At 46.1% G+C, this 5,674-nt stretch overlaps 1 protein-coding gene across 1 annotated transcript in view; it reads right to left on the reverse strand.

The window, feature by feature from the left end:
• ak1 (adenylate kinase 1) overlaps positions 1 to 1,695 on the reverse strand; it is a 20,626-nt gene extending 18,931 nt beyond the window's left edge. The window contains 1 exon segment of the mRNA XM_061733247.1: positions 1,512 to 1,695. The gene's annotated coding sequence lies outside the window, so the exon portion shown is untranslated.
• Positions 1,696 to 5,674: the final 3,979 nt, after the last annotated feature.

Below are 5,674 nucleotides of genomic sequence, written 5' to 3' on the forward strand. Positions count from 1 at the left end.
TACAAAAGTAATCTGTGCCGATTCGTGTGGTGAATTAAACCAATTTGACAATTCTACGTCAGCTAAAGCAGTATCCGTCAAATAAAGGTTAATTTCTGAAGAAATAAAGTTCTTCTGGTTTATTTCAGTATCAGGTAAGTACAGGATGCATGTTACAGGAATTAGTCAAAGAGAGCATGTCTATGAGGACTCTTAGGCAGATGGAAAGTTACTGTCTGCATAACCCAAATAACAATTGTTGATGCTACAATCGGACCTTGACGGAGCGATTTGGGGCATCGGTCTACACACAATTTCCTGGGATGAATGAAAACAAGACGTTCAATAGTCCCCCTTCCCCTCATGACCCCTGTACCAGAACTGTACCGAGCCGGCCGATAACGTTCAATTAAATTTTCCATGTTATTTATTTGGCATCTATTACAACAGAAGTTGTCTCCAGGGTCTTTCCAGAGACCAGAACATGACCCTTGAGCAATTATTACATAATCATAACATAAACAATGGCAGGTAAAAACTCCCCTAGTGGGAGAAAAACCTTAAACCAAACATCAAGGACGATGGCTGAGGAGCAGATCTGAGGGATAGTTCTGATAGGCAGTACTGGAGTTGAGGGGGGATGAGGGGGGATGGCATCCCCCCTGAAATAAAAACGGTCCAAATCATCCCCCTGTAAAACTGCCATCCCCCCTTTCCATCCCTTATTTCATTTCATCAATGAATGTGGTTTTACTGCTATTTCAACATTTAGAGTCATCACCAGAAAAATAACACCAGAAAAATAACTTATTTGACAATTTTCACCTGTTTCAAGTAGATTTTCACTTGAAATAAGTAGAAAAATCTGCCAGTGGGACAAGATTTATCTTCTCATTACAAGCAAAAAAATCTTGTTCCACATGTAGATTTTTCTACTTATTTTAAGTGAAAATGTATTTGAAACTGAAAATTGTTGTTTTTTCCAGTGATTAGTCTTGTTTTAAGTGTAATGAGATTTTTTTTACTAAAATGAGACATTTTAACTAGAAATAAGACCAATATTCTTGTTAAGATTTTGAGTTTTTGCAGTGATCCATTTTACTTATCCTGTGAAGGACAGAGTCATATTGATAAGTTCAGAAAAGTGTTTTTTATTGTTGTGTTTTGATGTATTTGATGTAAGCCCAGTGGATATTTAAAGCTTACAGAAGGCTGCATTTAACTGCTGCTATGTCATTCCTGCAGTATTTCTGCAGGTGTTTTGGTCACTGCTATTATTTGTAATATATTATATTATTTGTAATCAGCACAAATTATCTGTCCCCATATGATAAAATCCACCATCCCCCCTGATTTTTTTTTACAACTCGAGTACTGCTGATAGGAATACATTTATTTTAGCCTTTGCCTTTGAGAACTGATATATTAAAAAAGGCCAAACCATCATTGTATGTTATGATCTGGCATGATATGGACATATCACCCATGTTTGATGTAGTTTAGCTCCTAATCACTGGAAGTAGTTCCCTTACCTCAAGAAAGCAGCGATGGAGAGGAGCCAGCAAGGCCAAGGACAAGTCCACAATGTTTGGAGCGAAAGAAGACAAAGAGAGCCGAGAGACTGGGACCGATCAAGTTTATGTCATATGTTGTCTCTGTTTAGTCTTTTTTTCTGTTCTCTTGATGGGTCGTACTGGCAGCAATTTCACTGCAACAAATAAAGCTTCTCTAATTTCTAATTTTGAAAAAGTAAGCTGCGAAGAAGGATTATCTGCCAGCATCACATGACCATAATTCATGTGTGACGATTAAAGCTTAATATTACAGTAATGCTGTGGTTAGCACTTTTGCCTCAAGGCAAGAAGGTTCCCGGTGCAACTCCCAGCACCAGTCTGGGTTTCTCTCCAGGTATCCCAGCTTCCTCTTACAAACCAAAAACATGTATCTATAAAACTGGGGAGTCCAGGGTGAGTGGCTGTTTGTCTATACTGTAGGTGGGCGTGCGATGGACCGGTTACCTGTCCAGGTTGTACACCTGACTTCCCCCATAAAACTGATGGGATGGGCACCAGCAGATCCCCATGACCCAAAATAAGAATAAGTGGCAATAGATGATGGATAGATGAGATGGGAGTCGCCGCCATCATATTGAGACTATTATTCAGTAACAAAAGGTTGCCGTGACGATCCCATTTGGTCTAAATTTAGCCACTGCACTTGGCCAACTGGTTTAGTCAGTTTTTGTGTTGTTCCATGAAAGCTTTAGAAATCCAGTTAAAGTGTATTAGGGGTAGACATTCTTCTACTAACACTCGTAGATTACTCAATATTATAGATCATTCGAGTATCAATAAGCAGGAAACTACTATTATATCTTTAGATGAAGAAAAAGCATTCGATAGGGTAATTTGGAAATTTCGGGGGGCGGGCCTCCACTGGCCGGGGGGTGCGCAGGCGGGCGGGGTGGAGTCATTCTCAGGTAGTGCTGGGCGGTATGACCAAAAATTTATATCACGGTATTTTTCAAAATTATATCGGTTTCACGGTATATCACTGTATTTTTTTTTTTCAAGCACAACTGGGTGTTAACCACATTTTCTAATGATTTGGAAAGGAATTGCTGCAATAAATTGGCTTAGAATGGCCTTTAATTTCCCAGCATGATGTTGTTTTGGTTCCACCTCCTGGTGAATGTTAAGTAAAATTCTTATGTGGTTACTTTTTGGTTGGCCAACGATTTATGTTTGTGGTGCGCAACAGTTACGGGAGCGGCCAGTCTATTTCCTTATATTACAACGCCGTTATTAATTGTTTGTTTTTTTTCCCACTTATTGTTTTTTTGCCATTTTCGGCCGAACAATTTCGGTTACCAATACAATAACAATCGGTGCATCACTACTGCTAAACAGTCCCTTAACAAACAGTGTCCAGCGGCGCTACGCAGCGGAACGTAGCGCCGCGCGGCGTTCCCAACGTTGTGTACGCTACTGTACATACTCACCGGTATTACGGTATATGAAAAATTCATATCTTAAGAAAAATAAACACTGGTATTTGGTATGAACCGGTATACCGCCCAGCACTATTCTCAGGTGTCTATTTCTTATGTCGTCAGTATGAATGGAGGGATGTTGGGCCATTCCCCCCTCCGCCTGGGGGCTCCGACGACGCCGGGCGCCCATGGAGGTACGGTGGGGCCCTGACCCGGCTCAGAGGGCTGGCCCCTGTCGACTTGGACGGCCGGCGGGGGAGCGTGGGCGCCTTTCCAGGGCCGGCTCTGCTGGACCTGCCTCCTGGCTTCGGCCTCCGCTCCCCCTCCTGCCCCCCCTACACGATTCATACGCACATAGGCAAAGGGGCAGGGGGGCCGGGGCGTGGGGGGGCATTGTCCTGCGTGGCCCGGCACTCCCCGCCCCACGGTTTTAATAACACCGTAGACACTGCACATTCAACATTTAATAAATACATTTAAAAAGGATACTGACCTCCCCCTCCCTGTTTTTATTGCATTTATTACATGCACTCAACACCAGGGGCGGGAGAGGGGCTCACACCACCCGCGTTCCCTCACCGGCCTGGGACGGGCGGGTTGTGGTGCCCAGACCTGGCAGGGCTCGCCGCGCAGCCTGGGGTGCCTTCTGGCGGTGCTGGGTTTCTCTCCAGGTATCCCAAACGGTGCGTGAATGTGCGTCTTTGTCGGTGAGAATGCGGTATGAAAGGGTCCTGCCATGGAGGATTTGGTAATGGAGACAAACGCTAAAGGGGTCAGAATAATATCACCATTATTTAGAGTTGTAAGCAAATTCTTGGAATAAAGCCACCTTCGACAGCATGACAATGTTGGGACTTAATTTCTTTGCAATCCTTTCTAAAATAATTTTGTACTTTGTACTTTTTACTTTTGTACTTAAGTACATTTTACACCATGTACTTTTGGTACTTTATTATATTTAATTTGAGGTACTTTTATACTTTTACTTAAGTAATTTTCAAACAGAAAATCTGTACTTTTACTTAAGTACAATATTTTTGTACTTTTTCCACCTCTGCCTGGGTGTTTGGTGAATAAAGAGTTCTGCACTGAAACTCCGTGTCCTCTCTGTCCTGTCGGTTGGGCCCCGTAGCACTCGCCCTGCTACACTGGCGCCCAACGTGGGGCACGACAGGATGGAGGAGGGAGGCACGGTGCAGACCCTGGAGGTGCTGGCCCATGCCCTGGCAGACCTGGCAGCCCTGCTTCAGGGCCAGGGGGAGCAGCAGCTCGCGGCGATTGAAGCGTGGTGGCGCCGTAGCCGACAGGCCAGGAGGCAGAGGCTGTGGGCCGCCAAGCGACGGCTCCCGAGGCGGCGGGACCCGCGGAGCAACCCACCCCAGCGCCACGTCGGAGGTTCGCCACGGCAGCGCTGGTGGCGCTGCAGCCGACAGGCCGGGAGGCAGAGGCTGCAGGCCACCGGGGCGACGGCTTCTGAGGCGGCCCCAGCGACGGCGGGACCCGCAGCGCGACCCACCCCGGCGGCACGCCTGAGGTTCGTCGCGGAGATGGGGACGGACCAGCGGCCGGAGCAGTGCTGGGTCACCGAGGAGGCGGTCCTGGACGCGCCGGAAGTGGACGAGCTGCTGGAGCAGTACTGCGTCGGGGAGGGGGTGGTCCTGGACGCACCCCGGCCACGGCCGCGGATGCCGTCCCTGGGCCCAGTCCCGGGAGTGGCCGTCTCGGTGGTCGACCCAACGCCGAGGGCGACCTCCCGACCGGTCCCGCTGGTCGGCCGAACCAGGTGTGTCCCATCAACCTCTCCACCCTGCCTGCCTTCATAAGAAGGGACTGCACAGCAGCAAAGGGTCTGTTGGAGAGGCTGCTGCAGCCGAAGCACGTGTGTCCTGGGTGTTTGGTGAATAAAGTGGTTGTGCACTGAAACTCCGTGTCCTCTCTGTCCTGTCGGTCGGGCCCCGTAGCACTCGGCCTGGTACAGATGGATATTTGGATGGATGAATGGATGAATGAATGAATGAATGAATGAATGAATGAATGAATGAATGAATGAATTAATGGGTGGATGAATGGATGATGCATGGATAGATGATTGGATGGGTGGATGGCTGAGGTAATGGATGGACGAATGAATGGATGGATGGATATCCATCCATGGAGGGATGGGTGGGTGGTTGGATGGATGGATGAATTAATGGATAATTGAAAGAATGAATGAATGGGTGGCTGGGTGGGTGAATGGAGGTATAGATGGATGGATGAATAAATGAATTAAATGGATGGGTGGATGGAGGGAGGGATGAATGAATGGATAATTTAATGAATGAATGAATTAATTAATGAATGGGTGGGTGGATGGATGGATGATGGAGGGATGGATGGATGAATGAATAAATGAATAAATTAAATGGATGGGTGGATGGATGGATGAATGAATAATTAAATGAATGAATGAATGAATGAATGAATGAATGAATGAATGGGTCGGTGGATGAATGAAATATATGGATGGATGGATAATTGAATGAATGAATGAATTAAATGGATGGGTGGATGGATGGATTACACTAGATAAAAGAATGTTCTCTTTTTTCCAGGTGAACATTAAATTGTGTCTTTATTTGCAGGTCTTCTCAGCACTGTACAGAAAACGTGACAGAAGTGTTTCAATCTCACACAATGGTGTATTTTCGCCGTACTGTAATA

The sequence above is a fragment of the Cololabis saira genome, chromosome 11 (assembly GCF_033807715.1).
Source record: "Cololabis saira isolate AMF1-May2022 chromosome 11, fColSai1.1, whole genome shotgun sequence".
NCBI classification, from domain to species: Eukaryota; Metazoa; Chordata; class Actinopteri; order Beloniformes; family Belonidae; genus Cololabis; species Cololabis saira.